Genomic DNA, 20,384 nt, shown 5'->3' on the forward strand with positions numbered 1-20,384 from the left:
AGAGTCGGCGGCAGCGCGTACCCTCGCGTCAACCATGTGCCGAACGCGTTTTTATTACTTCAGTCAGCGGATCATTTATGGGTATTCAGTGCTGCGAAACACACGCAGAGCGTTTTTCGAGCTGTTTGAAAAGGCAATGTTGTCAGTGTGTAAGTTAATTATTAGTAAAAATGGAATTATCCATGCTCGATACCGAGAAACTCATTAATGAGATACAGTTAAGACCCGCGATTTGATATATGTGTCCTTTCCCTTATTATAGGGTGTATCCAAAACCGCCGCTTTCTTTTCTTTTTAATTGTTTGTGATAATACATTTGCAGTTAATAAAAAAAGAAACTCTTCATCACTACTATTACTGTCGGATGAACTCATTTCGAATGTCTTCGCTATACATCTGACAACAGCAAACTGATTTTTTTTTCCACAACACGCGCGAGACCAGCGCTAGCGGCCGACTCGGCCTACACCGCTCACAAACAGCTCCGTGTGTTTCGAAGCAGTCGGCTGCCGATCGGCGGCCGACTCGGCAGAGACAACCAACTGGTTGTCTGGTTGGTTGTCTCTGGTTGGTTGTCTTGTTAACTGGTTGGTTGTCTCTGGACTCGGTATAAAACGCTCCCAAACTGCTCCGTGTGTTTTAGCCCTAAAACTTTGCGCGGCGCGCCGGTGACAAGTTTATTACTTGTCTTTTTCTCTCGCGGTAAATCTATAATCGCGGTAAATGGAGCAGCAATCCGACCAGCCTTTAATTTTAGCAGAATGGCAACGCCTAGCCAACATACCTGCATTTGTTGCTCTTTCATTCCATAGATGCGTTTGGGGGTTTATTCTAAAAAATATTTTGAGTAATTTCTAATAAATAGGTATTTTAAGTAAAATATTTTTTTTATAAAATGAAAGACGAAGCTTCGTCAAGTTCTGGTCCGCCTGCTAAAAAAGCAAAAAGGAAATATTTGACTTCTGGCGAACATCAGTTAGTGAAAACTGTATATGAAAGTGTTCGTGCTAGAAATCCAGATTTGTCTGTTGAGGACGCGGCAGAATTATGCGGGAATTTAACAAAATTAAGTACCAGGACAGTTTTTAGATGTCTTAAAGCTAAAGAAGAAAAGCAAGTTAAAGGAGACAAGAAAAAAGATTGTGCTAGATGATTACGTAAAATCCATTCGCCGGAAAGTGTTTTTTTTAGGAACGAGATACCAACAATAACGAAAATTAAGACAGAACTTACTGCTGATAATTCTTTACCCAAAATATCTTTTGGTGTTTTAAAGCGAACATTGCATGAGTTGAATTTTCGATATTTAAAAAGGAACTGCAAAAGTTTTTTAATAGAAAAAAATTAAATCGTATTGTGGCGAAGGAAATACTTAAAAGAAATTCGTGAACATCGGCGCGAAGGAAGAAAAATTTATTACACCGATGAAACATGGCTGAATAAAGGATACACCCGTGCAAAAGTATGGCAGGACTTAAATGTCACAAATTCGCGGCAAGCCTTTTTGGATGGGCTTTCCACGGGTTTGAAAGCTCCTTCTGGCAAGGGCCGTCGCCTAATTATTACACATATAGGTAGTGATTCTTAATTTCTGGAAGGTAGTCTGAACGTTTTTGAATCGAAGAAAATGGGTGACTACCACGAAGATATGAACGCAGAGGTTTTTGAAAAGTGGTTTTCATCGGTATTGGTGCGAGTAGACCCCGGTTCAGTTATCGTCATAGATAATGCGCCTTATGATAGTCGGCGAGTGGAAAAAATGCCAACGACTGCTTGGCGAAAAGGAGGCATAAAAGCCTGGTTAAAATCAAAAGGGGACATACGATTCGACGAAGATATGCTCAAGGTACAATTGCTCGATATTGTTCGTATCTACAAAACCCAGTACATTAAATATGTTGTTGATGAAATGGCGCGAGAACGTGGTGTTATAATATTGCGTTTACCGCCGTACCATTGTGAACTAAACCCTATAGAACTTATATGGGCTCAAATAAAAGGTGAAGTTGCTAGTAAAAATAAAACGTTTAAATTGAATGACGTAAAAGTTTTATTAAACGAAGCTATTGGTGGCGTAACAGCAACTAACTGGCAAAAGTGCATCGGACGTGTGATGGAAGGAAGGAAGGAGGAAAGAAGGAAGAAGAAAAAATGTGGGATTTGGATATTCAAGTTGTAGCTGAACACCACTTATTATAACTCCTGGTTCTTCAAACAGTGATAGTGATACTGACAATTCTTCTTTACATTCTTATGAAACCTCAGATAGCGAATGACAAATTTAAAAAATAATAGGTTGTGTCCAGTCAATATGAAATCATCTTGTCATATCTTGTTTAGTCAATTTTAAAACACCCTGTAGATTAAATTTATTTTTAAAAGTGCCTCTTGTCTTCCCCATTCACATAAGTTGTTACAGACTAATAAACCTTAGAAACTATACCTCTTATTTTGCCTTTTTTCTATTAGTATTTTTTGCAATAGAAAAAGCCGCCATGTATGTGTTCCAATTATTGGCCGACAATTTATAAGAACCCAAGTGCTAAATTGAGCAAAATATCAGGGATATTTTATGCAAAATTACTTATACTAGAGACAAAATTTTTAATTTTTTAAAAAAAAAATTCTATTAATTAATAGATTCAATAACTTAAGTTTTAAAGATTAAAATGAGAAGGTGATAAAAATAATAAATTCATGTTAAATCATACGACAAAGAAATCAAAAGAATATGGTTAAGATCAATTAAAGAGGAAAAGAAAAAGAGTAGCAAGCTTACGGGTCAAGTTCCATGGTGTTCTTCTTTAGGAGGCGAGAGCCCACGATGGATTATTTCTCACGGCATAGGGCTTAAGGCATGATATGGGTTGACGGGGCGCTAAGGGCGGAAATTATCTGCTTTTTGGCTTCCGGGCGAAATCCTCATCACTGTCATGGCTAGCGGTTTACAAATTCATATTTAAGGAGCCGAAGTTTCAAGAGGCATCGAACCACTAAGAACCATCCTGCTTCAAAAAATATTTGATTGAAAATGAAGAAACACTAATGAATTTTAGTTTTTAGTATTAATTTAGCTAAAAATGTGCTGACGGAGAGAGACGATACTAGATTTATTTCACGACACGATTAATCTCTCTCCGTCACAGCGGCCAGCATGGTTCACCTTTAACAGGCGCAGGAGCCGGAAAGACCCGCCAGATGCGTCGCGGCACTGCTTAAGTAGCAGTTCAAAAGACGGGTGGGCGCAAGACCGGAAATTGGAACCTCGCTCGTTACTTTATGGGTTTAGCCGCTATGGGCCCAACCAATAGCCATACATATGTAGATCACTAATAAGAAAACCATAGAGTGCCTGTGATGTGATGTTTTACACTGTACTTCCGGACTAGCTTGTACTGCTCTTGCCGGTCTTTTGAGTGATCCTTTGTCGAGATTAGGCGCCATCTTTTTATAATTCTGGGTCGCATCTAGGTGCATGGACTTGAGACTCACTCGGAGAATAGCAACCGACTGGTCGGATTAAGGTTTGGTTGCTTGTATTTATGAGGTCTGGGAGTGATGTTATTGGACGCGAGCCTGCGGAGCAGACCACGCCCCCTCAGACTACGGAAGTTTTGGCTGGTGAGAAAAGGTCGGGCGGAGGTGTGAACGTAACCGGTCCTTTACGGTGCTTTTTGGTTATGTTTTAGGTTTTTGGCGGTTGGATTGTATTTTGTATGAGGTTTATTTTTATGTGGTTTGTAAGGATGGGAATTGGGATTTGAACACGTTAGGAAGGAAACGAACGGACACTGCGAGAACCTAGGCCTCGACCCCCAGCAATAGCTTGATCGCCGGGTTGGTATTTAATTTCTCAAGTTTTGCCATTAGATTGTCGATTTTCTTTTCTAGGATCCCGTCAGGCAAACTTAAGAGGTTTAGGAGATTTGTGTTTTTGGTTGATAGCTCGGGACGTTTCATGTGTGATGATGTATTTCCATCCTTTGGCTCCGCCCTCCTGCTATTAGAGTCCGTGTTGGTCGTTCTCAAGGTCTCAGCGAAGCTTTTTTTTTTGGTAGTTTATATTTTTTATATTAGGATTTTTTGGGCAGCGCCAATAACTCGCCGGGTGGTCACCGCCGCAATTGCAACATTCTGCCGGAGTTGCTCTGTTCTTTACACATTCTGAGTAGAAATATTCGCCCTTGCATTTGTGGCAACGCGGCTTTGCGTTGCAAGCTCAGGACGTGACCATATTCCTGGTAGCGATGACACTGCCCAATTTGCTTCCTGTTTGCAATAGTCTGAGTCCTTAAGCGCTCGACGCGGACCCTGATGTTTAAAATGTTATCAATCTCAAACACATTCTCTTGCTCTTTGGGTACGAGGAATCTGATGAGGTCTGTGGGTCTTCGTCGGCCTGGGCCAGTTTTAAACCAACCCAGTTCCTCTCGCTCAAACCCCATCGCTCTCAGCTCCTCCCCGACCTCTTCTAACTTGAAGTTTTGGTCAAGTCCTCTCAGTATCACGTTCGCTTCCTGTCCTCTTCAAGGAAGAAAGAATGGAATTCCATTCCCTCCTCCTTGAGGAGTCCTGTTAGTTCGCGGTGGTCATTAAGAGTTTTGGGGAAGAGCGCTAATCCCAATCTGTCTTTCTGCACTTTTACGATGTTGATTTTTTTTCACAAAATGTTTTGTATTTTGTGGCCCAGTTTTTTGTGTCCCTTAGCACTACTTTTAGGACTTCAGCGTAAACCGATTCCGAGGCCAACTCGCCTTCGTCTTGTGAAGGCGGAGACAGGCCCGCCTCTTCCCTGGTTCTTTTATTATTTTTATGTTCCTTTTGATTTCCAACATTAGCCAGACCCCTCTGTGCCGTCAGTTGCTCTTTGAGTTTGGTGTTTTGAATAGTAAGGGTTTCGTTTTGATTCAACACCATCTCGAGTTTACGTTTCAAGTCCGAGATATGCCCATTGAGAGAATGGTTTTCTGAGATCCACTTTTTTATTTTATAGTTCTATAGTTCTGCTTTCTCAGTTTTCTGAGAGTTTTTAAATTTAATCTCGTAAATCTCGTTTGCATAACTCTCATAGAGTGCCTAGTAGAAAGTACAAATACGGGACAAATCGTAATAATTCAACACGCGGCGCCATTGGCGTCCGCTTTAGTAAACCGGTTGACCAATTCAATTGCCGTTAAATCTTCTCCATGCACAGCATATTATTGTAAACAATAACAAATAATTAAAGTGGAGATAACGTTGATAGTGGTTCAATGAAAAACATTGGCGAATTCCATTAAAAATCAAAGGCAATTGTAATTATGGTGGGTGTCTCAGTCAGCAGTCTCGTATTTATAAAGTTTTGAAACAAAGATTTATAACAGGTTCATCTTTAAATATTTTAACCAAATGAATAAAAGTTAGGATTCTCCAGATTCCGTCTAAAGCGTAACTAATCCTGTAACAAAAGCAAATTTCAAATATAAGAATATATATATCAGAATACAAAGGCAAAGCGCTGTTCCTTCGATGCATATGGATTTCTTTAAAAAAAGACTTTTTCAACAAAGAATAAAGAAAAAACTACAGAGACAAAATAATTTTACGAATGGTCGTCCGGGCCGAAAATGGAATTACCACAACTCTAGAGCATCAATTACAGAGCACAAAATTCGAACCTGATTTGATGAAAGAAATTAATATTTTGTTTCAAACGCTATCTTAATTGATGATCCAAAGAGACCATGCAGACGAAGTAGGATTTTGCCTAACTCGCAAAGGAAAACATGTATCGCTATAAAAAAAGGTCCAAATCGGTATATAAATTATGTTAGCGCAAATGAAATTTTTTTTTCTAATACCCAACAAAGGTACTTATGGTACTATTTTCATATGAGCGCGTTCCTAAATATATTGTTGCTCAATTTCCTGATAAGGTCAAAAAATGGTGACTAGGCGATTCTGAAAATAGTTAAATGACATAAAAAAATCTTTTATAAATACATTGCAAATATTTTTATCCGTGGGTGCTTGCAAATAATATGGAATTTTCCATAATTTTTTATGTAGATGGCCACAGGTCACACTTGACTATGAGGTTAATTGATTTTTGGAGCAAACACCTAATAAATTAATACGTCTTTTGCTAAATTTAACTCATATATTATAACTCCTTGATGTGGGTGTTTTTAATCCTTTAAAAAACAAGTGGTGTAACGTCGAGTTTGAGATTAGAAAATAAAAAGCAAACATTCAAACAAGAAAATTTTGCTCTTTTAAATTTAAAAATTGCTTAGAAAAGCTTCACTCTATCGATATATTAAAAAAAGTGATTTAAAAAAGTTTTCCTACTTCCATTTGATAAAAATTTAGTGGAATATTCTAAGTGCCTTGTAACAAATCAATCAGCCAACTCACCAAACAGCTGAAATTCAAGAATAAGGAAAAACTTCTAGTAAAGGCACTAACGAAATCCTGGATTGTTTTGAACAAAAGACTGGGGAGATAAAATTAACATCTTTAAATTAAATATAGGAAAATATTGAACTGAACATATAAATCGGTATTTGAAATCTGGGAAGATATTTACAAAAATCAAAATGAAAATAAGAATTATTCACCACATGAAAAGGCATTAGTAGAATATGATGATTCATTTCTTGTCATTCATTCAGATTGATGGTTTTTTCAAGATGTTAATGAAAATCCAGATCTTCCTCGCGAATCTAATGAAGGAGTGTGTCGTTTGGAAAGACTGGATTGATGCATTGTAAAAAATTTAAGCCAAGAGAACATGATTGAATGTAAAAAAAATATAATTAGGTATATAATTAGTCGAGTTTTTACAGCCAAAAACTAAAACAAAAATTAAAAAAAAATATTTTTCAAATATTTATACTATTAATTTGTCGCTCGATGCGTTTTACATTACACAGATAAAAACTAAAAGCAATTAGAGAGCAGAATATACAGTTTACAGATAACTAGTAAAAACATTGAATTAGACAAATCATAGTAAGATAAAGTCATAATGAAGGCAGATAAGAGTTACATTTTTCTGTTAAAAGAACTCTGATGCTTTAGCTAAATAAATGGCAACCACATCTTCCACTGATATTCAGTGCCCATCTTATATTAAGGATTTACTTGCAGATATCTTAAAAAAGTATAATAAAAAATCAATATAGTAATCATTCAAATTACAAATAACTTGTAATTGTATTATTGTGTAATTGTATTGTAAGTGGTAAAATATTTATTTAAGATTTTGGTGTTCCACAATTTTTGGGACATTATTCCAAGAGATCAAAATACAATTAATTTATATAATTTGTAGTAATTATATAATAATAATACACTGTTAATAATGCAAACTGTGTAGGTCTAAGGCATTAGGCGTGTACTCTGGTAGGTGCAAAACATGTATCTTTATTAACTAAATATGTTGAAGACTGATACTTGGTGATTTTGTTTTATTTATACAATCCATTAAATCCTTTACAAGTTCATTAGCATCTTTTGACTTTTACTTGGGAACTTAACATAGTAAATAACCACCCTAATACATTTTTGTAGTTTTTATTCCTAAGACAATTATTATTAAAATAGAGTAAAAATTAAGAATTGATTCATGCAAATAAAATTGTTGAAAACTTCTATCCTCTAATGGCAATAAACTGGAGCATCTTTAATATATAATTGTCTTTAAGATGTAATAGGGTAATAACAACAACTTGGTAAATCATCTTCTAATTACAACAACTCGGTAAATCATGTTCTAATAGCAACAATTTGGTAATGGATATTCACGATGTATGCATGCTATTTGGAATTTTGATGTACGAGATCAAAAATTTATTGTTTTTCTTTTGTGGCTCATTCACATGTATTGATTAAAACATAGTAATAAATTATGAACGAATTATTAAATAAAATAAATTTAAATATCAGATACGCTTTACATTCCTTTATATGTTCAGTGTATCATTAGAACAATGTATCGTATACAGTGCTTTCATTTCAAAACGATCCACCCTTAATAACTTTCTTAAAAAAAAAAAAAAAAAAAAAATACGTCAAATTAGATATATAGTTTTAATTATGCATTTACTTTAGTTCTGTCAATCACCTCCTCACTTCCAGCTAACCTCACTTTAATATGTCAAATGGGAACCCCCATCATGTGACACATCATAGTAAGCAGCGTAAAATTCTCTATTCAACGGTACCAAAAAAAATGAAATCGGTAAATGTGTAAGCAAATAGTTAGCGAAAATGTCTAGAAATAATGAATATTTTATTTACGCCAAACTTTGGTATTTTAAATGAATACTTTTAGTGTGATACCTACATCATTTTAAAATTTTTATATTTTTTATAATAGATCATCAAAATACAAGCAATTTAGAAGTTAAAATTTTCCTTTATGGAGCTCAAGATCGGTGTGCTCGCAGAACCGCGAGAGCATTTAATGAAAGGTATCAAGATAAAAATGTTTTTTTTTTCTAATAAATAAACGAGTTTGAGTTGAAAACACTAATAGATATTTTATTGGAGCAGAACTATAGATATAACAACATACCTAAACAATAATGGTTTTTAAAAAATGGTAGATATAATTTTTGCAGTTAATATAACTGCAAAAATGAATTATATATTCAATAAATATAGGTACTACCGTTCATAAACGAAATTTATTTATTTTAAAAGTTATTTCGCTGGAATATCTGACACATATGAAAAGTAAATATTCTCTGCATATCTGTGAAATATAAGCCAGAAACACAACTTTTGCATATACCATATTTGGCATATTCGTGGGATATTCCAGGTATATTGCAATATATTTCATCAAATAAGATATTGGCAGGGGCGTACCCAGGTAGGGAAAAAGTAGAAAATAAAATACACGTCAATTTTCCTGGTAAGTGGGAATTAAAAACGTGTTACCTACTCTGCGCAAAATGACGTGTTAGAAACAAAATATCTTTTCAGTAAGATATTTTGATTTAATATTTTTTTAATTATAATTAAATATTTTACAACATTTGATATAGTATCCTGTTAACGACTCAATATATTTAAATCTCCCGCGAAACTGTCGCACCTCGTAGTTTCCTCTCCTGACGAGACAATCAGAGCCATCTAGGATTAATGCCGAATATAATTGGGAGAAAACAACATTTAGCGCTATCTAGTTACTGACGACAGTACTTTTTCCAGTAAAGAGAATAAGAGAAATCAGAAATAGCATCAATTTATACGGTCAATAGCGACATCTTCTATTGAATAGCAATACCACAAAGAAGAACGTTCTAGCTGGAAAGGAAAGCGTTGTTGTTCAAAAATATGCATAAAGACTGCAGAAAGCATGCAACGACCTACCTTCACCTAACAGTGACAAATGCTGCAAAAAATTTTCTTTAAAATGGTCCTTTAGACATTCAACTGCAAAGTGGACACCAAAAAGCAATCGATAAAAATAGACAAATATTGTCATCAATTATTTCTTGTATAGTATTTTGCAATTGCCGAAGCAATTGACAATTTCTTGATTAGTTCTAACCTCCCAAACCGAAGATTGCGTAAGGTTTGTCTTCGATGGCTGTTTTACAATGGCAGGGAAAGTGGGTGGCGAACAAGCCATTTTGCGAAAAAAATATCCTTGTGCTTTATATTTTCATTGTTCAAGTCACAAACTCAACCTTGTTGTGAATGATGCGAACGCAGTACTAGAAATTAGAAATACTGCCGCCACTATATAGGATGCTATTACGTTTTTCAGAGAATTGACTATACGTCGAAACTACGCTCCAAACCTATCACGATTGTGCAAGACGAGATGGTCTGAAAAATATAAATCAATCAGAAAGTTTTCTCAAAATGTCCCAGAACTTGCGAAATCTCTAGAAACGTTATCTGTAGAGGGAAATTATGCCACCGGAAAATCTGTATATCAGTTGCATTTAGCCGCTACAAAACCAGTGTTTATTATTGCTCTACAAACATTAGCAGTTTTAGAGCTAGTAGTTAGCGCACTGCAAGCTAAATCGATCGACATAATTTCGGTGAGGAAACAAAAATATCAACAAAATATCAAGGACATTTTCAGAAATGACCGCGAGTTTCCTGATAGAATAAGTAATAAAATGCTTTAAAATGCGCGAGCTGTTGTAATGGATTTGGACATAGAAATTTTGGTTCCACGTCTTGCTCACAAGCAAACACATAGAAGTAATCCGCCATCAGACAATGATAACGAATATTGGCGGCGTTCCCTGATAATACCATACATTGATTCACTCATTTCATCATTAAATATTCGATTCTCCCATGAAAAATCCGGCGTTTGCTTTAAGTAAGCCTCATCCCTTGTATATGACCAAGACCAAAACCAGCATTACAGGCTTCCACAAGAACGCAGAATCATTCCAAGAATTTTATAACCTGGATATCACCGGAAAACTGAACCTTTGGCATAATTTATGGGTGAAGAAGGCTTTATAAGATGATCAATTAAGGGACATAGAAGTAGTTGATCTATTTAACGAAGCCAACATTTTTTACCCTGCGGTCAGAAAGGAATTTATTATTTTAAGAACTATCCCATGCAACACGGCGTCCTTCAGTACGCTGCGAAGAGTTAAAACGTGGCTTAGAAGCATCATGGGTGAAGAAAGGCTTACAGATTTATGTCTGATGAGCACCTACCATCGACCTCGGTTCGTCGCGCTGTTTCTCGTGCTCGTGAGTCGACGCGTACTTCGGAGAAAATCATCTGGCTCTCCGAAGTTTCTGAGGAATTCGAGATGGTTCGATGGTTACTGGTATAATACAAAGGAGGGTTGTTTGACGCGGAGAATTTATTAATCAAGCAACGTACTGCAAAATTCACTCACACCGCGCTCAGTATTTTATGTTCGCTTGTCTTCTTGTTATTCGCAGTGGTTGTAAAATTCTGTATTTCATGCGCCAAGAGATACTATTTGTCATAAAATTGATCAAATCAAATTAGTATTACAGAAGAATTAAGCGCTGGCCTAAAGGTGTTGCAAAAAATGTGGTTCGCTTGGATGATGCGTCAAATTCAAATCAAGATGATATGACGGCGTCAAGTTCTAGTTTTATGGTTTCAAGTTCAAGTAGTAAAACATCTAATGACACACTGAAGGTGAAAAAACGGAAGTATGACGAATCATACATTAATCTGGGATTTGTTGAGTCCAACGGCTCACCTCTTTGTATGTTGTACAGCAAACTCCTTCCTAATAGTTCGATGGTACCTCCTAAGATGCGCCGACATTTAGAAACTGTACATCCCGACTTCAAAAACAAAAGTTAAATTTTTTTCTACGTAAAAAAGAACAATTATTAAGAAGCCAAAAAACTATGACTTATGCGACTCAGACTGTGAATGAAAAGTTTACTTTGGTTAGTTACCGCATTGCCCAAGCAGAAGAAGCGCACACTATCGCTGAAAAGCTAATAAAACCATGTGTGGTAGACATAACAAAATGTATGCTCGACGAAAAATCTGTAAAGCATCTTTCTACAGTGCCGCTTTCGAACGATATAGTTAAAGAAATATAATATATAGATAGAGAATTGGGGATATCGCAGCAAACATAAAACAAGAACTGGTTTCACGGCTTCAAAAAAATAAATTCGTCTTGCAAATGGATGAGTCGACTGATGTTGCTGGACTGGCCATCTTGCTAGTAATTGTGCGATATCCATATAAACATTCACTCGAAGAAGACTTGCTTATGTGCTCATCGCTGTCTACTAACACAACTGGAGAAGACATTTTTAACACGATTTACATATTTTTTGAAGAAAACCAACTCGGTTGGAATGATTGCATTGATATTTGTACCGATGGAGCCAAGGCAATGACAGGTAGAACAGCGGGAGCAATATCACGAGTGAAAATGAAAGCGCCAAATTGTAGTTCCAGCCACTGCATCCTGCATAGACAATCACTCGCGGTTAAGAAAATGCCACCAAATCTAAAATTGGTTCTTGATAAATCAGTAAAAATAATTAATTTTGTCAAGTCACGTCCACTACAATCCCGATTATTCTCAATATTATGTGAAGATTATGGTAGCGATCATAAAACACTATTGCTTCATACTGAAGTGGTGGTCTCGGGGTAAAACTTTGACAAGACTTTTTAAACTAAGAACAGAATTAAAAGCGTTTCTTACAGATGTTCCTTTTAATTTAAAAGACCGTTTGTCGGATAAAAGCTGGTTATTTAGACTAGCATTTTTAGCAGACATGTTTGGAAAACTTAACAAATCAAACCTGTTACTACAAGGAAAACAGACAACAGTTTTCAATGCTAACAACAAAATAAAGAACAGGAATACTGAAGAACAGAATATAAAACTGAAAATAAACTCATGGATTCAAAACCCTTTTTCATCTAAATTGCAGAAACCTGAAAATATGTCAGATCAGATCTATGAATCATTTCTAGAAAATACATCGGATACAAGCATGGAATCATTGTTCAAAACAATTTCACTAAATAATTTTTGGTGCAGGGTTTGTGATGAATATCCACAACTTGCCACAGAAGCTTTGGATGTTCTTCTGCCGTTCCCAACAACGTATTTGTGTGAAACGGGATTTTCAGCATATACAGCTACAAAACAAAATACCGCAATAGACTGGATGCCGAACCAGACATGAGAATTGAACTTTCTTCTATCAAGCCTCACGTTACCCAGTTGATGAGGAATAAAAAACAATTACATGCCTCGCATTAAATGAACTTAGTGTTATCATTTGCTTACTAACTGACTACTTACTGTATCTATCTTTTTTGTATGATTATTAATAAACAATTTACAGTATTAACAAACAAAAATCTAGTTCTTTAAAAGGGTTCCGTCACGAAAAAAGTTTGAGTAACACTGATCTAAAGCAAACGCCTAATCGAAAAGAGTAATGATATGAGGATAATGAAATGAGGCCTTTTTGGAATAGGTGTTAGCATCAGATATTGATCAGGATAAAATAAAACTTTTCAGCTTTATTTTAAACGAGTTAATGTACTGCAATAATTAGTTAACAATAATATACTACATATCACCAATTTTAAAATTAAAATAAAACAATGTTTTGTTTTAATCCATTTATTATTTAATTTTCCTAAAAAAAATACTTAAAATTAGAATTAATCTAAAAATGTTTAAAAATATTTTGTTAGCCGTAAGATGAGTAGCAACAATTAAATCCCATCTCTAGTAACCTACCAATATTAAGTCTTCCTGTTTTAAATCACGAGGTGACGGCATCTTTAGCAGCCGAAAAAAATTGTAAAGAATTAAGTTTTAAGTTTTGTTGTTACAAGACGCACTAAACAAATATAAATCTTGTCAAGGCTGGTTTCTTTCTCCTTAATCCTTGTAGATAAATTTGGAGACAAGAAAAGGTTTATTGTTAACTTAAAAAAGTTATATACCATTTATTGACTCTCCCCAATTTAAAACGGAGGATAATAGGTCAGGTTTAAAATTAATCCATAAAGGCCATTATTTAACAAACATTTATTTAAAAGACGTGTATTTTGCAATATCATAAAAGTTTTAGAAAATATCTGAAATTTAAGTTCGACAAGACATTGCATGAATTTAATGTCTTATCATTTGGCCTCTTCATTGCTCCATATCTATTTACAAAACTAATGAAGCCTTTTCTTAGATATTTAGCGAGGCAAGAAGGGGCAAAGAAGCAAGGAGGCATATATGTGTAGGTTGTATTGATGATTTTTTACTAATTAGTGATTCTAAAAATTCATTAGAAAAGAATATTAGGACCGCCCTTTCTGTACTGGAAAATTTAGGGTTTAATATTAAAAAACAGAAAAGCTGCATCTCTCCATCTAAAGAATGCCTATTTTCAGGCATTGTTATTAATTTGGATAAAAAGATACTATACATTGCAAGACTTTTTGACACCATGTTAAATTTGCAAGAGTGTCGTATACGATGTTTTGCTAAATTTTTAAGCTTTTAAGTTTGTGCATGCCCTGCTGTAAAGTATAAACCAAATTATTTGAAAGAGTAAAATGTGTGGCTTTAAAGTATAATAACTAAAATTATGACTCCAGAATGAAATTATCTGAGGGTCTTAAAAAGTACTTATTTTGGTATAAAAATCACACACATAAAACATATACTAACATTTTTTTCATCTTTTTTCGATATTGAAATTTTTACAGATGCTAGCAAAATAGGATGGGGAGGTAGAATGCGGCTCTGAGAAAGCTCATGGTCACTGATCTGAGAAGAAAACCTTTGTTTATATCAATATTTTGGAATTTAATGCAGTTTTCTTTGGCTTAACAGGTTTTGCTAACAATCTAACATCTAAAAATATCCTTCTAAGACTAGATAACACTACTGCTCTACCATAGATTAATCGTATTGGGAACGTGCAATTTCAAGAATTTAATAGATGAGAAAGAACTATCTGTGAATGGTGTGAAAGGGACCTCCGAATACAAGTCATATGTTAAGTCAATCGTTAACAAGGCAAATAAGGGTTCCTGTTTGCTTTCAGTAAATTGTGAATAGGAAATAGCTGCTTATGCCTACACTGGAATTGTTGTGATATTGGGCACTCCAGAGCTTGATGTGTTCGCTGGTCGGCTTAATAATAAATGTAAAAGATACATTTCATGGGAGTGAGATCCATTTGCAGAATCTATTGATGCATTTTCAGTTTCATGGAAAGGGTTATATTTTAATGCCTTTCGTTCATTTGCGGTCATTCATAAAGTCTTACAGAAAATTATAATAAAAGGCACTCAGGGCATTATAGTTGTAACCAAATGGCCAGGACACCCATGGTACCCAGTGTTTAATAAATTGATAATTGGAGATCCTATTAAATTTGACTCTGGTGTTGATATATTAATTTCTCCTTTTAGGAAGCATCGCTCGTTATTTCCTTGGTTGTAGCTAGATTATCTGGCAAGAGTTTCAACAGAAAGAAGTAACAGAAGTAGACATTGACACCCTCACAAAATCTCTTTTAGAATGAACACAATTAGTATTTTCAAACAAACACTTTTTATTATATCATATACAGAGGCGAAAAAAAATCGTCTGTAATTAGAGTTGGGACATGTACAGTAAGTAATAGTTCCTATACTTACGATTGATCTTTACAGGTAAGTTCGTGTAATCGTTTAATTAGTAACTTGATAATCACGAAACGAATTTAAGATGATTTTTTATGCATCCGTCATACGATGCTCCGATGATTCGAGGGAACTTTGATTGCTTGGCAAATTTTTCGGAAAATTCCGATTCCGAATGAATTTTCTTCAAACTACTTATATATTTCCAGCCACAATGAATCGCACAATGGTGGTCTTGCTTGAACGCATGAAAGGAGGATCCTCAACGGTGTATTCAATAGGTTGGGTTAACATCTGAAAATTACAAATTTATATACAATTCTACTAGTCTTCTACTACTTAACTTTAAAATGCAAAGCAGCAAGAGAAAACGAAGAGAGTAAAGGGCAGTAGTAGTAAAGGACAGGTTTAAAGAATTTTGGAATATTGAGATCTTATCTATCTAAAGATTCTTTTCTTACCTCTAGTAATGTTTCATTCAAGGGATGATTTGGATGATTGTCATCTTGATTCACTGAAGGTATCATATTTATAAATTAAAACAACGACACAAATATAATATATAAATGAAAAAATAATAATAACTTTTGAAACGTCGAACCCTTGAAAGTTTTGATTGAAAATTTAAACATAAAATATGTAAATATTAGGCAATCTAGAGCCCAATTCTGACATTGACAGAAAATAAATAAAAAATAATCATAGATGACAGATAATTTCATACTGCCGTGCATCGGATATCGGATGAATGAAAACCAACTAAATTTAAAGATAATGTAATTTTCTGACGAATAAGAAGCCTGTATTTCCACCAATAGAATCGACTTCGTACCAAGGTATAATCGTATGACGGATGACTGAAATATTATCTTTAAGATGATTTTTTGTTGGTTGTCTTGGATATACAGCGTGTCCATTTAGTACTTCCTTCCTCCATTGTGGCTATACTTTTGACGCAAAAAAAAAAACAATTTTTTTTTACGGAGGATGAAAATAACTATAATATGCTATATAGCTATAGCTATTATACATGTTAAGTTTGTTTTGACTTATACAGGGTGTTCACAAAAGGCGTGACTGAAGAAATTTATGTTTTTTTCAATGGAAGACCTTATATATTATCTGATTTTTATTCTTCGTAAATTCTAATAGATTTGATGTCATGCCTGTCATACTTTAATTAAGTCGTTTTTGAACTAGAGACAGTTGAAATTTGATTTTTTTAAACTTTAAGAAGATAACTACTTGACATAGGATAAAACGATTTTTACATTCCTATCTTAAATTTATAACAAGTATTTAATAAAAGAATAAAATGCAACTGTCACTTTTGTTTTTTTGCCTTAAAATATTTTAAAAAATTCATGAGATCTTAAAAAGTTGAGATAGGAATGAAAATCATTTTGATTTGGAAACTGCCAGCACTCTATCTTTACAACACAATTTAAAATTAAAGTCTGTTAAAACCAAAGTATTTTGTATTGGTCCTAAAAAAAGAAAGGAATATGTGAAAGAAAATCTTTCTCTCACTTTTGCAAAACTCTTTTTCATCATTTGTAATGAGCGGAAAAAATCTTATGCTTCTGGTAGATGAGAATCTGCGTCTTAATGAACACATTAAAAACTGAACTAGGAAAGCTTTTGGGTCCTTAAAACTACTATAAAGCAATCGTCATTTTCTAAACTTTAATTTTAAAAAAACAATTATGCGAAACCTTAGTACTTTCTCACTTTGAATACTGCGATTTCATATATGGACCTTGTCTCTATAGCACTGACAAAACTAAATACGAAGGGTACAAAACGCATGCTGTAGACTCTTATAAAAAATACGATCATATATCCCACAAAATATCCGAGTGCAAATGGTTAAATATAGAACGGTATAGTAATGGTGTACTCTTCACTTGGCAACATTTGTACAAGTGCTCCTATAAGCCCCCAATAGCTCTTCATCTCAAAAAAATAAATTCTGTCCTAGGAATAATGTTGTTACTATAAGACAAAAAAAATACATTCACTGTTCCACAATATCACACTACCATGTTTCAAAGATCTTTCATTGTCATTTGTTCTGATAATCGTAACTTAGTGGTAATGTAGGTAAGATAAAGGAAACTAGTATGTATTAGACGGAGTAACATATGGCTAGACTTTGCCGAGCGGGTTTTATGAATCTATCTAAAAAAAGAATGTATTTCTTTTCTTATTCTATAATTATTATAATATCTGTTAAATATTTCATTTATTCTATGAAGGCATTATTTATTTTATCCCATGACGAATAGTTATGGATCAATAACCTCAATTTTATGATCGAACGGGAAAAGAGCGTTTTTAAAAACAACACGTTTACAAATTATCACGACTTTAATTTCTACATGTACAGAGTCAAGAGAAGAATAAAGCTTACTGAAATGGGTTACAATAGTATTTATAATCTTAATATAAATGCGCTTGCATATATTCTGTATGATCATGGGTTTCCACGGGAACTCATGTGTGGGCGTAGTTCTCATAATGGTAATGTCTAAGGGTGTCTGCATATAACTCCTCCGCCCTTTAGAAAAGAATTCTGGGGTTTGCTACAGAATTCTGGGTTGATGGTTGGTGGATTCTTTTGGTGGTTGAATTTTTCTTACTTCACTTGGGTTTTCCTGGTCTGGTTTCCTTTTCTTCTGGGTGTTTTGCTTTTTAGGCATCTGTTTCTGTTTACAATTTAGTTGGTTCCAATAAAATTTTATGAAGAGGAATATAATTAAAAGTAAAATTAATATATACATAGTGATTATCCAGCCATTAACGTCTGTATACATATACGAATTAATAGAGTTAATTTTTTGTTTTTGATTTTCAATTGCACTTTTTACTACGCTTAGTTCGTTTAAATTAACGTTATCTTGTTTTATAGGCTTAAAATTAATTACATTATTAGAAGTAGAATAATTAGGATTAAGGTTAAGCTTAGGTAATAAAATGTTTTTAAAATTAGTGTTCATTGTAACAAAGTTGCGCAAAATATTGTTCTTAATGTGAACTTCACAGTCGGGAGTTAGTTCCAGAAGGTAGGTTCCTCTGAGGGGGATGTTTTCGATATTGTTACTGCATCTTTGAACAGCTACCGTGTGATTAGGGGATATAACAATCCATTTGTTGTCTTCCAACTTCTGGAATTTTTCTTTTCCTATATGCGCTGGGACTGGTTGGCAATTGGACAGCTTTTGTGAAAACTTTAGGAGTTGAATTTCACATGGAGAATCGTCGTCGGATTTCATGGGACTGGTTTCGTAGCAAAGGAATTCCTCCGGAATGATTTCTTTACAAGATTTCTCAAAAAATACATGATTTTGCTCATTTAATATTAAATATCTGGAAACTGGTATTATCATATTAAAAGAGTTATTACTCATTATGGGTAAAGGGTAAAGAAGAAAATAGTTATATTTAGCTTTTTCAACTAGTGGTATATCAATAATAAATATAATTTGATTTCCCTTGCTATAGCTCTTAATTTCTAATATTTTTTCGAAAAGTAGAAGATTTTCAGCTTGTGGAACAAAAGGCAATTTACTTTGTGTTAAATATGTTGGAATTTGGCTAATTTCTTTCAAGAGCTCATTTGATTCTATCATAGAGTTGTGAAAGATATTTATTTTGGCAAAAGTGATGGCTATCTCTATCTTTTCAAAGATATCATATACCGATTGAAACTGTGCAATTATTTGGGAAAGTAAACTTTCTAAAAATAGATAATTATAGCTGCCCATGTACTTTACTTCCATTGTACGGATAGTATTTTCGATTTGACCTATTTTATCCTTTAAGATATTTTGATTCTTTGTTAGGTTCTTTACATTATTATCAAATATTTTTATGGACGTTTCGAGTAATGAGATTTGATCTTTAACAATTGTTTTAATCTTTTCTTGATTATTGGATAATATTTTAATTGCATTATCGTATTTTTGAGCATCATCTTGATCTAAATTTCCGGTTATGGCTTTTATTACGGAGCCAAAGGCATTTATGAGGGCTCTTTTATTCCTATTTTTAAATAAGGGATTTAATTGACTTAATTGTATGATTATTTTGTTTTCTAATGAAAGTGCTATGCTTATATGTATTTTGGAAACCTATTTGGTAAGTTGCTGAGACATCGGTTTGATTTTCAAAAATATCTTTTATTCGAGCGTACTGTTCTTGTAAGTAATAAAATTGTCTTGTTATGTTGGTTAAGTCAAATATTTGGATAAAAGACCATAAATTTACTTTACTGTAGGCTGTTCCTAATTTTAGGGGTAGTAATCCAGGGTTGTCAGTCATGTCATGGAATATGGGTCCCTTTAGTTCTCCGAATGCGCAGGAGAGATATCTGAAACAACATTAGGCGGTTGTTTTAATTCTTTTATGTGTATAATCTCCTTTTTATCAGGATTATTTTTTATGGATATTTCTACGCGGTTTCTATCTAATATTTTGGAAATTACATAAGGTCCTATAAATTTATTATTCTTTTTATTTCTTGTTAAAGGGTTTTTCTTAAATACAATTTGTCCAATATGGAAGATATCATTTGTATCTCCTTTTGTGTTAAGTTTTGAAATAACCTTTTCTTTATTTGTTTGTAAATTCTCTTTTACTTTTTCGTAAACATTTTTAAGTTTGTTTTTGTGATTTTCTGCGTAATCACTAAAAAATTCTTTTGACAGAAATATATCATTAGGATCTCTGGAATTAGTGTGTCCATGTGTCAATTCAAAAGGTGTAAAATGTGTTGCACTGTGTATTGAACTATTGTAGGCTATAATAGCATAATCCATTAAATTTTCTTTATCTCGGGGGAAACTTTCTTTTAATAATCTTAGGTGTTCAATTATGGTTGAATGAAAACGTTCTACTATACTGTTCGATTCATGATGATATGGAGTAGTGAAATGAATTTTAATTTTGTGTAAATTTAGAATTTCTTAAATCGTATCATTATTAAATTCTGATCCATTGTCGCTTATTAGTTTTTCTGGTATACCGCAATAAGAGAAATATTTAATTAGTGCGTTAGATATAGTAATAGCATTTTTGCCGGGTATCTGAATTGCTTGCGCGAATTTTGAAAATGCGTCTACTAAAGTCAAATTAATTTTATCGTCATAATAAAATACATCCATGTGTACTACTTGAAAAGGTTTTGATGGTGTCTCTGTTAGCATAAGGGGTGCATATGGTAATTTTCGTGCGTATTTGGCTCTTT

The 20,384-nt window shown here is 33.9% G+C and overlaps 2 long non-coding RNA genes across 2 annotated transcripts in view; one reads left to right on the plus strand and one right to left on the minus strand.

Annotated features, from left to right (window-relative positions):
• LOC126735450 (uncharacterized) overlaps positions 1-20,384 on the plus strand; it is a 224,282-nt gene that overhangs the window by 73,114 nt on the left and 130,784 nt on the right. The gene's annotated exons all lie outside the window — the stretch shown is intronic.
• Positions 15,047-15,791, minus strand: LOC126735449 (uncharacterized). The gene is made up of 2 exons (XR_007660404.1): positions 15,598-15,791; positions 15,047-15,430 (listed from the first exon to the last, which is right to left on the minus strand). It is a non-coding gene; the product is annotated as an uncharacterized LOC126735449 (long non-coding RNA).

The sequence above is a fragment of the Anthonomus grandis genome, chromosome 4 (genome assembly GCF_022605725.1).
Source record: "Anthonomus grandis grandis chromosome 4, icAntGran1.3, whole genome shotgun sequence".
In the NCBI taxonomy this organism is placed as follows: Eukaryota; Metazoa; Arthropoda; class Insecta; order Coleoptera; family Curculionidae; genus Anthonomus; species Anthonomus grandis.